General features: G+C 53.7%; 1 protein-coding gene across 3 annotated transcripts in view; it reads right to left on the bottom strand.

The window, feature by feature from the left end:
• Positions 1–12,166, bottom strand: part of SLC4A2 (solute carrier family 4 member 2) — a 53,498-nt gene that overhangs the window by 36,036 nt on the left and 5,296 nt on the right. For 2 of the 3 annotated variants that reach the window (XM_061586280.1, XM_061586293.1), the window contains exon 2: positions 5,665–5,756. The gene's annotated coding sequence lies outside the window, so the exon portion shown is untranslated. Of the gene's footprint in view, positions 1–5,664; positions 5,757–5,988; positions 6,041–12,166 lie in introns of those variants that run through there. The other variant, XM_061586282.1, reaches the window with a different exon arrangement.

The following is a 12,166-nucleotide window of genomic DNA, read 5'->3' as shown; positions in this document are numbered from 1 at the left end:
TCAGACCACCTGGCTCAGTATTGCCTACACTGACTGGCAGCAGCAGCTCTCCAGGGTTTCAGGGAGGGCGTCTCTCCCAGCTTTACCTAGAGATGCCACACAGGACTAAGCCTGGGTTCTTCTGCACGCAAGGCAGGTGTTCTCCCACAGGAGAGCCCCCCATCTGCAGTCTCTCACCCTCTCCTCTTCATCTGCACAATGGGGACAGCGACTTGCAACCCACAGGATTGTCGGAAGGGCAGGCAACACACACACATGTACAGAGGGCCAATTCAAAGGTTATTATTTGAATGATCAGCAGCAACAGCAGGAGGTTGGCAGGCAAGAGCCCAGCCCAGCCCTCCAACAGGCTCCCATGGGGTGGGAGTGGGCCCCACAACTCCATCTGCCCTCCCCAGTACTCAAAGCCAATGACACCCTCCTCCTCCTCCTCCTCCCCCTGCGTCAGCAGGCAGCATCGTGGCTTCGGTGGTAAGCCAAACCCTCCTAATGCCAGGGCTGCTCATGGCACCCCTCCACCAACAGCCCTTCCCAGTTGTGGCCCCGCTCCCCTCCTAGGGGGTCATTACCCCAGACCACCAGGCTTATCATCCCCGATTATGCCTGCAGACAGAGCGTCAGTCAGCCACACAGACACTCCCTGGCCTCTGTCTGACAGAGGGGTGTGTGTGCCTCCTTAATCAGCCCCACACAGGGGAGGACAGCTCACCTGTCCCGGAGGAACAGCAAATGTGCAAGTCCGAAGCGGGGAGGGAAGCCAGAAGATGCCACCGTGCGCTGGGTCCAGAGGAGGCAGCCTTGTCTCGGGCCAGACTCTGTCTGCCCAACCCAGCATCACCCACTCTGACAGGCAGCGGCAGATCTCTGAGGTCCCAGCCATAGAGAGGCCCCGCCTATCCTCACCTGGGATGTGGAGGGCCAACGACTGAACCGGGGTGGGGGGGTAGGGCATTGGCATGCAAAGTGTTTGGCTATGGCCCCGCCTCAAAAGAAAAACAGAGGCCCCCATCTTGACCCTACTGGGAGGTCTGGACACTGGTGCCTCCCCCCCCCCAAGTTAGATCTGGGTATAGCGGGTCCCAGAGGCATCCCGAGGAAGAGAAGAGGGCTCGGTCTGCAGCCTCACAGGCCCTTCTCTTTACAAGCCTACTTGGAGCTCCACTGCTGCCCCCCCAAAAAAAAAGGTTAAGGAAAAGGAATCCAGGGTGACCAGCACCAGCTGCGGTGGGCCCTGCCAATTGCCCTGCTATGATGCGGGCTGGTGCTGGGCCTACCCACCCCCTGTGGGAAACCACCCTGAGGGTGGTCAGTCCGTTTTACGGGCTTGGATTTCCCAGCACCAACCAGAGAGTGACGCAGCCACGGGGCTTGTCCCTGTCCAGGCCTTGAGCTCCATGTATCCAGAGTAACACAAGGGGGGAGGGGGGGAGATGATGAGGTCATGACAGAGAAAAGCCGGAGTTGCTCAGAAACACAGTTTCCTTCCTCTGCCCTCTGCACACCCCGCCAATCATTTCTACTTGCTCTTTGCAAAAACTAACCAGATTCTCAAGAATGCTCAAATTCTGGTTCCTCCTAACATCTACCATTCCCCCACCCCAAGTCAGAAGCCTCTCTAGCCAATAGAACCCACCCCCACCCCTGTCTCTCACACAGACACCTCTGGGAGGAAGGATCAATGAGGGATGCAGGAGTCAAAAAGGCCTCTGCCCCACTGCAACTCCAAAGAGAGGAAAACAGATAAAGGCCCCTCTTTCAAAAGCCCCTGTCACTGCAAGACTTGAGCTTGTGCTTCTGGGACACTGAGGCCCTCGGCCAGCCTCTCCTGTGTTCACCCTCACAAACAACCCCCTTCTGAAGTTTTTGTTATGTGCCTTCAAGTCGACTATGACTTATGGTGACCCCATGAATCAGTGACCTCCAATAGCATCTGTCATGAACCACCCTGTTCAGATCTTGTAAGTTCAGGTCTGTGCTTCAATTATAGAATCAATCCAGCTCTTGTTTGGCCTTCCTCTTTTTCTACTCCCTTCTGTTTTTCCCAGCATGATTGTCTTTTCTAGTGAATCATGTCTTCTAATTATGTGTCCAAAGTATGAGAACCTCAGTTTCATCATTTTAGCTTCTAGTGACAGTTCTGGTTTAATGTGTTCTAACACCCACTTATTTGTCTGAAGTAGCAATTAACAATTTACCCAAGGTTGCAAAGAGGGAAGCCGGGCCGAGGAGAAAGGGGCTGACAGCAGAGGCAAGTCAAACTCAGGCCCAGCCCCAGCCCTCAAACACGGAGCCCACCCAAAGACTTTCTTCTGGGGGGGGGGGGAATGAAGTATAAAGACAGGGAGTGGCCCCAGCCCTGCAACTGTATTGAGGCCCTGGTGTGGTGGAAGATGTGGGAAGGAAGGGCTGCTCGAATGGCCAGAGATGGTTAGGCCGAAGAGAGCTGTCCGCCATCTGCTCTGCAGGCTGCCTGAACCCCCCCCCAGTGAACCTAAAGGGCATAAAAGGGGGCAATGGCCCCCCACAGGTGCTCAGCTAATTGTCAGAACAGCCAGAGACGCCCTGAGCAAGCAGCCAGCCGCAGCAGCAGACAGGTCAGGGGTGCCAGAGAAGAGGGTGATGCGGGACACCAGCACTCCGAGGGCCCCTTCCCTGCTGCCAGCCAGCCATTCTGGCCACCACACAAGCCTCCAGCCTGCACTAAAGCGGCCAACACTGCGGGATCACGGCCTAATGGGATTGCCAGAGGCAGAGGGTGACTGGCATGGGGGTCAGCGGCAGAAACAGGGTGGAGAGAGCCAGCCCTGCCAGGGCAAGCATGTCATTTTTGTATCAGCTGCCCTGGCAGGGCCAAAGATACAGCTCCCACTTCAAGCAGGTGCTCATGCTTAAGTCAGGCTGCCAGAGCGGGAGGGGCGAGAGAAGGGATGACTCTGGCAGGTGGCATCCCATAGCTCAGCCTTCCCCAACACTGTGCCTTCCAGATGTCGCTAGACTACAACTCCCAACAGCCCCGCCCTGGCTGGGGCACCAAGTTGAAGAAGGCTGCTGCAGCCAATCACAGAGTTCATTTGGCTGGGCCCGATTATTTTCCCAGAAAAGGAAGCCAGGTGTCTGCCTCGCTGTTTGGCCCCCCACTCACATGTCCGTGGGCACACTCTTGTGGGCCACCATGAGGCTGTCCTTCTGCACGAGCCTTTTTGAAAGGGACAAAAGCCTCCTCTGGGGCTCTTCTCCTCGCTCATCGCAATGGGGCTGGTGCAGAAGGGCCGCCTGAGAGATTGCGCTGTGCTTTGTCTCCAGTCTCTAGTGATCAGCAATCAAGCGCTCCCCAACACCTTGCCGTTTCTAACCCTAACCTGTTGCAATTTTTTTCAGTTGCATTGGCTGTCCCAGCAAAGGGCAAGTCCATGAAGGAGATGGGCCTTATCCCCATTTTACAGATGGAGAAGACTGAGGCTGAGAGAGAGAAGTGGCTTGCATGAGGCTGCAAAATGAGCCCACCCTGAAAGTGGGACATGCACTTGGATCTCTCGGAGGAAAGCCTGCCCCGCTCCCTGGGCCGGAGCCCCAGCCCCTCCCCTCACAGACACTCTTCACTGCGATCCCATCCTGATTTTATTTGCTGAATAATATTTGCTGTTCTGGTGGCAGCTCTGTTGCCTTCCCTTCCTCAGGATCAGATGAAGACAGGGAAGGGGGTGCAGGGCCCTTAGAGGCAGCAGGCACTCTCTCCGCTGGGGACCCAGACAAGGGGGAGTTTATTCTCTAACAGAGAGGCAGGGGCAGCCGTTCTTCTGTCGCCAAGGGCCACAATCCCTCAGGGGTAATGTGTCAGGACCCACATGCTGGCAGTGGGCGGGGCCAGAGCTGTTGATGGGTGGAGCCAGCAACAACTAAGTTCCTCAGTTTAATTGGGTCCTACTCGTAGTCTTACAATGTGATCACATCAAAACTTTTATTTTAACTTTCTTATCGCACTGTCTATTTTCAGTGTATTGTTTATATGGGAAATTTTTGGAATTGATTTTTAAATTTGTCAAGGGCTAGACTCGATGATGATGATGATGATGGAACTAATCCACAGAAAAGACCTCCCTGCTTCAGCTGGATTTAGAGTACAATTCCCAATCCTATGCAAGTCTACTCAGAAGTAAGCCCCACTGGGATTGATGGGTTTACTCTCACAGATTTTTTTTTTTAAATAGCCCAGCTGACCAGTACAGAAGGAAAGGAAGAACTCTGATGGACTGATGGGGTGACTCCAGGGGCTCTCAGGGCAGCATAAAATGAGTTTGGGAGCCCACAAACGGCATCCCCCAGGCCAAAGACCTCCTACTGTGTGGCCTGACATGATGCTGAGAGGCCTGGCTGCAGCTCTCCAGACGCTCCCTGCCTCTGCCCTGGCTGTGTCTCGCTCCACAGGGCTGCAGCCGGGCACAGAACGAGGGATGATTGGTGCATAAATGCCGACTCAAGACAGGCCAGCCCTGAGGCCAGCCCTGCCTTGGACCCTTGTGCCACCCTTCCTGGACCCCCCACGTCCTGCCCCAGGGATGCTCCTGCCTTGGCTGCTCTCAGGGGGTGCCCCCAGCCCCCTTGGCACACAGAGGCGGCAGGAGGCCCAGCAGCCACTGGGTTGTGCACAACTACCCAATTGGGCAGCCCAGCACCCTGATGCCCCGTACTCAACCTGTGGCAGCAGTTGCGAAATCCATCCACACCACCCACCCTCTCTCCACGCCTGCGCCTACAATCACCTTCATTGCAGACAGGAAAGCAAGTTGCACAACACAACATATCTCACATACACATGGAAAAGCAGAGACGGCCTTAGAGGCCCCTGCAACTCCACTGTTCTATGATTCCTCCACCTGGCGGCCTGCAGGTGTTTGGACGGCAACTCCCATCAGCCCCAGCTAGCACAGCCATAAGATTGTGGCGCTGATGGGAATTGTAGTCCAAAACAGCTGAAAGGCACCAGGTTGAGGAAGGCTGCTGTGGTTGTTCCCGCATTTCAGCAAACAAAGCCCCCCCCCCGCTATCCTCAGTAGCCATCGTGGGAGCTTCAAAGGGAGGGGGGTTACTCTAACCTCTGTCATTCGCTCCCAGCCTGCCCCACACATCCTAAACAGAGAACCAGGGAGCATCCCTACACAGCACTCTCCCACCCCCAGCAGGAGCAATTATGCAGAGCCCCCCCCTCCCACTGCCAACTACAAAGATGCCGCTGGCAAAGTAGTCAAGACCAAATATTCGTAGCCAGCCAGGCCCATGAGAAAATTCCCTCCCATGCAGCCCGATACCCTGATTCAGTCCAGAAGGAAGAATATAATCAGTTATCAGGGTTTTTTTTATAACTGAGCAGGCTCTAATGTCCTAGGACGTGTCCCTCTTAAGGCTTGCAAACTTTTGGAATGAAGTCACTCCATCTAGTGGCAGGAAGTTCCAAAGGCTTTGAGCCTTGTTCTCCAAGAGCTCCCCTGGAGCGGGAGGCAGCAATGGCTGGCTGGACTGCGCCCCAGTCCCTATGGCTCTGATCTGTCTCATTTCTTGTATCCCCAAAAGGTGGCATGTGGTTAACCCTCAAAACCCTGCTGCAAGACCCCTACTCATCCCGCTGACCTCAAGGCAAGCTGGGGGTGGAGGTGGGCGCAAACTCACCTCCTCTGCAAGTTCCTGTAGGGTCCCTGGATCTCAGGAGGGGCGGCGAAGAGAAGGAGGAGTTGCCATTCCTTTCTGCTAGTCACAGGATGCTGAAAAACAACAAGTCCAGGAAGGGGATGAAGACCCCTCATGTGTGCTGCGTCCCACCCCCACCCTTCCAAATGCCCCCCTTCCAAATGCCTCCTGGAATCCTGCCTAGGGGGCAGGCATGGGTCACATAGAGGATGGGACCCAGTAAGGCCCTCAAGAAAGGCCCACGCCCACCCTTCCAAGGAAGAGGAGAGCCGCCGCCCCTACCAGCAGATGGGACCCAGAACTTACTGCGTCTGGACTCACACGCCCAGCAGACTAGGAGGATGCCAGACAGGTCACCTCGAGAGGGAGTTCTGCAGTCAAGGCAGCATCACTGAAAAGCATCCCCCTTTCTTGTGCCCACCCACTGAGCTGGCAATGGGAGACAGAGGAGGGCATCTGAGGCTTGCCCGGCAGACAAGGTGTCTGGATCCTAGGCCATTTGGGCCTTTAAGGGTTAACACCAGCCCTTCGAACTGAGCCTGGAAATGAACAGGTGACCAATAAAGGTGGCATAAGGAGTCCCGTGATAAGCGCAGCACTGAGCTCCTGGCAGCTACAATTTGGCCCAACTGGAGTTTCCAGGCTGTCTCCAAGGGCAGCCTCAAGTAGAGACCATTATGGTGATCTAACCGTAACTGAGGCACAGATGTATGTGTGCAGGCCTGACTTTAGGAAAGATTTTAGTCTTCCCTGGGGGAGAAACAGTCAATGCTGCCCCAGAAGAAAAAAAATGCAGGTATCCAGAATTATAGTGCAGCTGTACATGGGCAGCCAAACACCTGCCCCCCAAAACAAAAGGTAACAGCGAAGGCAGGAGATCACGATCTTTAATTAATTAATTCAGGAGTGGAAGGGTGAAGGGAGCCAGGAAAAGAACTGAGGGCTTCAGCTGCTGCTGGAAAGCTGCTGTCCCGTGGATGATCTACGTCTCGGGTGTTAAGATCAGCAGAGGGGGCTCTCTTGGTAGTGGCACCCTTAGAAGCCCAGTGGGGGTGGCCTGGGAGAAGGCATTCTCTGTGGCACCCCCTAAGTTGTGAATAATAACAACAACAACTACCCACTGAAAAACAACAGAGGGATAGAGCTGGTATACACATCCTTAACGACCAACCAAGTCTAGCCAGCTTAGTGTAGATCTGATGCAGTCACCAGATCTACCAGAAATGTACAGTCAGAGTGTGGCGTAGTGGTTAGAGTGTCGGACTAGGACCTGGGAGACTAGGGTTCAAATCCCCGCTCAGCCATAGAGCTCACCGGGTGACCCTGGGCCAGACACTGCCTCTCAGCCTAACCAACCTGACAGGGTTGTTGTGGGGATTAAACGAGGAGGGAAAGAACCATTTACACCACCTAGAGCTCCTTGAAGAAAAGGTGGGATTTAACTAAATAAAGAAATAAATATTAGGCCTGTTCTCTAAAGCTAGTTACGTGTGCACTTACATTGCCCTCACCCCGGAGAGACTCCTGCGGGCCCCCATGTCCCCTCAGCACCAGACAGAGGCTCCAAATTAGGAGGCTGAAGAGTACAGAACCTGGGACGGTTCAGGGCAACCCTGACTGTCACTCCACGAGTCTGCCGTGGTGGGCACAACTGCAGAGGGACCCTGTGCAGACGCCGACAGGCCGGCCTGCTTGGGCCCAGCAGAGCCCACCCTTGGGAATGCCACACAAACAAGAGCAAACAGTACCACCCCCAAACCTACAAGCCCCACACCGCAGAAAAAGAACAAAGAGGAAACAGACCCACGAGTCCAGTCCAAGGAGGAGATGAACCCAGGCCAGCTCCCCGGGCCACAGAGAGACCACTGCAGGCCCCCCTCTGAAGCCTAAAGTGGCCCGGCCCGGCCTCCAAGCGGTCTGCAGAACCACTTCAGACAGCCCAGACAGTGCTTTGCTAGCATTTAAGACAATCTACTTTTCCACACTTGAAAGAAAGCCATTGTTCCACCTTTTATCTTGGCCGGATAAGGTGAATGACCCCCCCCCATTTCTTTGAAAGATATAGAACCAGTAAACATTTGCTCCCTTAATCTTTTCTAATGTTTAACTTAATTCTGCCCTCCTCTAATCAGAACCCCCTTCCCATTTTGCCAGGACCTTGGGTGGTGGAAGATGCGCAGTAGGTATTCAAGGGCATGGGGGACAAGCAGAGCTCACCGATTCAGACCTGGCTTCAAAACAGCAAAGCAAACAAAGCCCCAGTAATAAGTAAACACTACTTCTGAGCATACACAGAATGCAACTCTCTCCCCACTCATCCACACAGTGGGGGTTAAGGGGAGCGCTCCCAAGGCACAAGGAGCAGAGCTTTGACACAGGCCCCAGTAGCTCCCCTCACCAGAAATCAGGAGGAAAGAAGGGGAGGCGGTCCAGATGCAGCAGACCTGCCCTCATCGGGATCGGGGTGCCAAGCAGCTTCAGGACTGCGTAATACTCGGAACTGCAGAGCAGCCATTGATATTCTGAGACCACCAGCGGCCTCCGTGGTCCGAGATTAATGCACCCACAGAAAATCCCAACAGCCTGGAAGCTGTTCAAGCCAAATGCTCCACATCAAAATCCTGCACGCCAGGATAAAAAGGGATGGGCAGGAAAAGGCGGTGGGCCGGGAGCACCTGGCAGGAAACCCTCCCCAGGGGCCACTCTTCGGCTAGCCGGTCTGTGCCCTCAGGATCAGGCCAAGGGAAAGGGGTTCATTGTTAGGGCAGGGGCCTTGGGAGTGCTTTAGATCTGCCAAGTGTGGAGAAAGTGGAGAGGGGGTCCTCGTGCGGACCAGGAACTGGTTCAGCTGCAGGAAGCAGAGAGTAGGAATCCATGGGCAGTTCTCCCAATGGAGGGATGTAGAAAGAGGAGACCCCCAAGGATCGGTAATGGGTCCTGTGCTTTTTAACTTGTCCGTAAATGATCTAGAGTTGGGGGTGAGCAGGGAGGTGGCCAAGTTTGCTGATGATACTAAATTGTTGTTAAAACAAAAAGGGATTGCAAAGAGATCCAAAAGGACCTCTCCAAACAGAGTGAAAGGGCAGTATTGTTTGTTTGTTTGACACCCCGCCTTTCTTGTCATGACAGCAACCCAAGGCGGCTTACATATGGTTCCCAGGCAGCCTCCCATCCAGGCACTGACCAGACCTGACCCTGCTGGTAAATGGTAAATGCAGTTTAGTGTGAGTGTAAAGTGATGATTGTTGGGGCCAAGAATCCAGTCCAACTCCCTGCTCAATGCAGGAATCCAAATTAAAGCATATCTGACTGGTGGCTGTCCAGCTGCCTCTTGAGTGCCTCCAGTGTTGGAGAGCCCACCACCTCCCGAGGTCGTTGGTTCCACTGTCAGATCATCCTAACAGTTTGAAAGTGTCTTCCTGATGTTCAGTCAAATTCTCCCAGTCGCCAGGGAGCAGCAGCAAGGGGGGGGGGGCTGTCCCATGGACCTTTTCCCTGGGAGCCGCTCACCATGGCAGGAAGGAAGAGCGGGGGCTGGCCTGGCCTTGGGCTGCTCTTTGCATGCACCTCTTCTGTTGCATATGGCTAGATTGTTTTAAAATTCTCTTTCGATACTACACTTCACCCAGTAATTTCAAAGCAGTTTACAGCAAGACCAATTAAAAAAAACAAAAAACCATCATAATCAAACCCCCACACAACCAAAGGAACAGCAAAATGGGTGCAGGAATATCAAAGAACTAGAGGCATCTTGGGTTAGGGTGAGCCTGCCTGCAGAATGCCAGGAGGAGGGAAGGCCCTCGAGATGTTGTTGGACTGTAGCTCCCATCATCCCTGACCACTACATAGGAACACAGGAAGCTTGCCTTATATTGAGTCAGACACTGGCCCATCTAGTTCAGCGCTGTCTACACTGACTGGCAGCGGCTCTTGCAAGCAGGAGTGTCTTCCAGCTCTACCGGAGGATGCCACTGGGAATTCAACGTGGGATCTTCTGGATGCACGGCCGATGCTCTCCCACTGAGCTGTGATGCCTGTCCTCAATGGTCGCGCCGTCTGCGGCTGATGTGAGCCGGAGCACAACAGCACCTGCAGTGCCCAAGGCAGCAAAGGTTGTGCTCTGTGTACATCCTGAGGAAGGGAGCTCCACTGCTCCAGGGTGGCAATGCAGAAGGCTCCATGTCTTGTGCAGAACAACTTGGCCGCTTCTGGATACGATGGAATCACAAGCAAAGGCTCCCCGTTGGATCTTAAGACGGTGGGAGGCTCATGCAGGAGCATCAGAGGCCCTCCCTCCATGACAGCCCTGGAGCCCAGGTCCCTAGGGCCTTGGAGGTCAGAAGCCCAAGGACACCTGGGCAGCTGCTACAGCCTGGAGGGGTGTGCTCAGTGGCAGCTGGGCCACTCGCATGGGCCGTCTCACGTAGAGCATATGACAATCATCTAATCTGAAGGTCACAAAGTCCTGCAGGTCTCGAAGGAGGCATGCAAGCAACAGCGGCTGTCTAGTGGAAGGAGGGCAGCCTAAGGCATCTCAAGGAGCAGCAGAGCTAGTGGGGCTGCTTCAGGGCTGGGAGGGTGCTTACAGTAAGCCCCAGTGCAGAACCCCTGGGGAGGAATCCGTTCCACAATCTTGAGCGGGAAATACCTGAGGAAAACGCGGCTGCCAATTTGAATTTTTGCTGGAATGTTTCTTGCACAGGCAGTTATTTGCTCGCAGCTGCACTGCATCATTGGTCTTTTAAAGCTACATAAAAGGTTAGGCTGATTCACACACATCACCTGATGACTGCCTGCGTCATGGAAAACTCAGACTGAATACTTGCACCCCCTCACACCATCACATTTTTCAGCGGAGACACATTCTGCACATCCCCAAGTCATCAAGAGCCAGCCCTTTGCCTCCAAATATCTGAAGTGCTGCCAGACATAGGGCAGAGTTGTTGTCCTCTTTTACTTTGGCGGCAGGACCTTAATGGATGGGGTGGAAACAAAAAGGAGGCAGATTTTGGCTGAACATGAGGAGCAGCACCAGTCCAAACGGGACAAGATGTTCAGCGTGGGGAACAGGCTGTCTTGGGAGGAGACGGGCTGTTCTGTGCTGGTGGTATTCATGCAGAGGCTGGATGGGCCAACGGTTAGGGCTGTGTGAGCTGCTCTCTGCGCTGCAAGTCTTGCCACTGAGCGGGGAGGGGGGGCAGTGGCAGTTGGACTAGGTGGCCTCCAGAGTCTCTTCCTATGCTGCGCTTCCATGATTCTTGTAGGTGCACATTTAAGTTGTGAGGTGGAACAGTTTAAGTTGCTGCCAGGAAAGCCATGCGTTGGGTCTTGCACACTCCTCTTTCACGGGGAAGAATAAAAGCAGAGAGGTGCAACGTGGAAGCACCGACTGCAAGCCCACACTGAGGGCAGAAAGATCTGAATACTGCAAGTGTCAGAGGATCTGGTAAAGTGTGGGGGTTTCAAAAGTGCTCCCACAATGTTCAGATCAGGATTAAGGAGGGAAGGAAAGGTTGCTTTCAATGAGAACTCTGTTTCTTCTACAGTTTGGAGGGACATCTAATTTTTAAGGTATTGCCAAACTGTCAATCTAAGGACAGAATATCCTGCCTCAGTGGGGGGCTGGACCAGATAATTATTGCTAGTAATAGTAATTATATATTGTATTTTTAATTAACATTGTTTTGCTTGCAAACCACCCAGGGAATATTTATTGATCAGTAGCTATATACGCTTAATACAAATAAACAATCTGTGGGGTCCTTTCCAGCTCTATGACTGTTTAAAAGAGTGGTGAGGAATTTGAATACTGGGGCCTGGGTGTGGTTCATAAAGCAACCCCCATCTGGCCCACATTCTTCCTGCCCCAGAATTATACTTGACAAATTCTTGGAGTCATTTGTCAAGCATAAATGTGGTATGGGAGGCTCATTTTTTCTGGGGGGGGGAATTGCAGCTGAGGAGAGAAGAGTTAATCCTCCCCATATGCTCTGACACCCGCCACCATCCAAAATGCTCCTGTGCTGCAATTAGGCTCCAATGAGAGATTTTGTTCAAGCCTAAGAATGTCGAGGTGGAGAGGTGGGGTTAGATGGGGAGACAGGATGTGTGTGCACATGCGTGCCTGCGTGTGGAGTGAATGTATGCCTCCATGTGAGTATATATCTTGTGTATGTATGTGGGGGTGTCTCTTCCCACTACCACCTCCAGCCACAGCCCTTAAATTTGGGGGCCAATCGGCCCTGCCATGTGACTCCTGGAGGGAACGCAATGCTTAACCTGAAGAAGGTGTGCCAGCCTCCGCTCCCCGGACTGCTTTAAATCAAGAAGAGATTTGGTCCAGAAACCCTGGGCCAAAAAGAGAGACGTTTTTGTGTCAGGAAATGAGTGACACGTACAAACTTGCAGGCTCCCCTTTGGAGGGGGAGCATGATCTGGGCAGCCCCCGCGAGAACAGGATGCTGGATGAGATGGGCCCCCTCTG

This window comes from Rhineura floridana, chromosome 10 (genome assembly GCF_030035675.1).
Source record: "Rhineura floridana isolate rRhiFlo1 chromosome 10, rRhiFlo1.hap2, whole genome shotgun sequence".
In the NCBI taxonomy this organism is placed as follows: Eukaryota; Metazoa; Chordata; class Lepidosauria; order Squamata; family Rhineuridae; genus Rhineura; species Rhineura floridana.
This window is presented reverse-complemented; position numbering and strand designations above follow the sequence as displayed.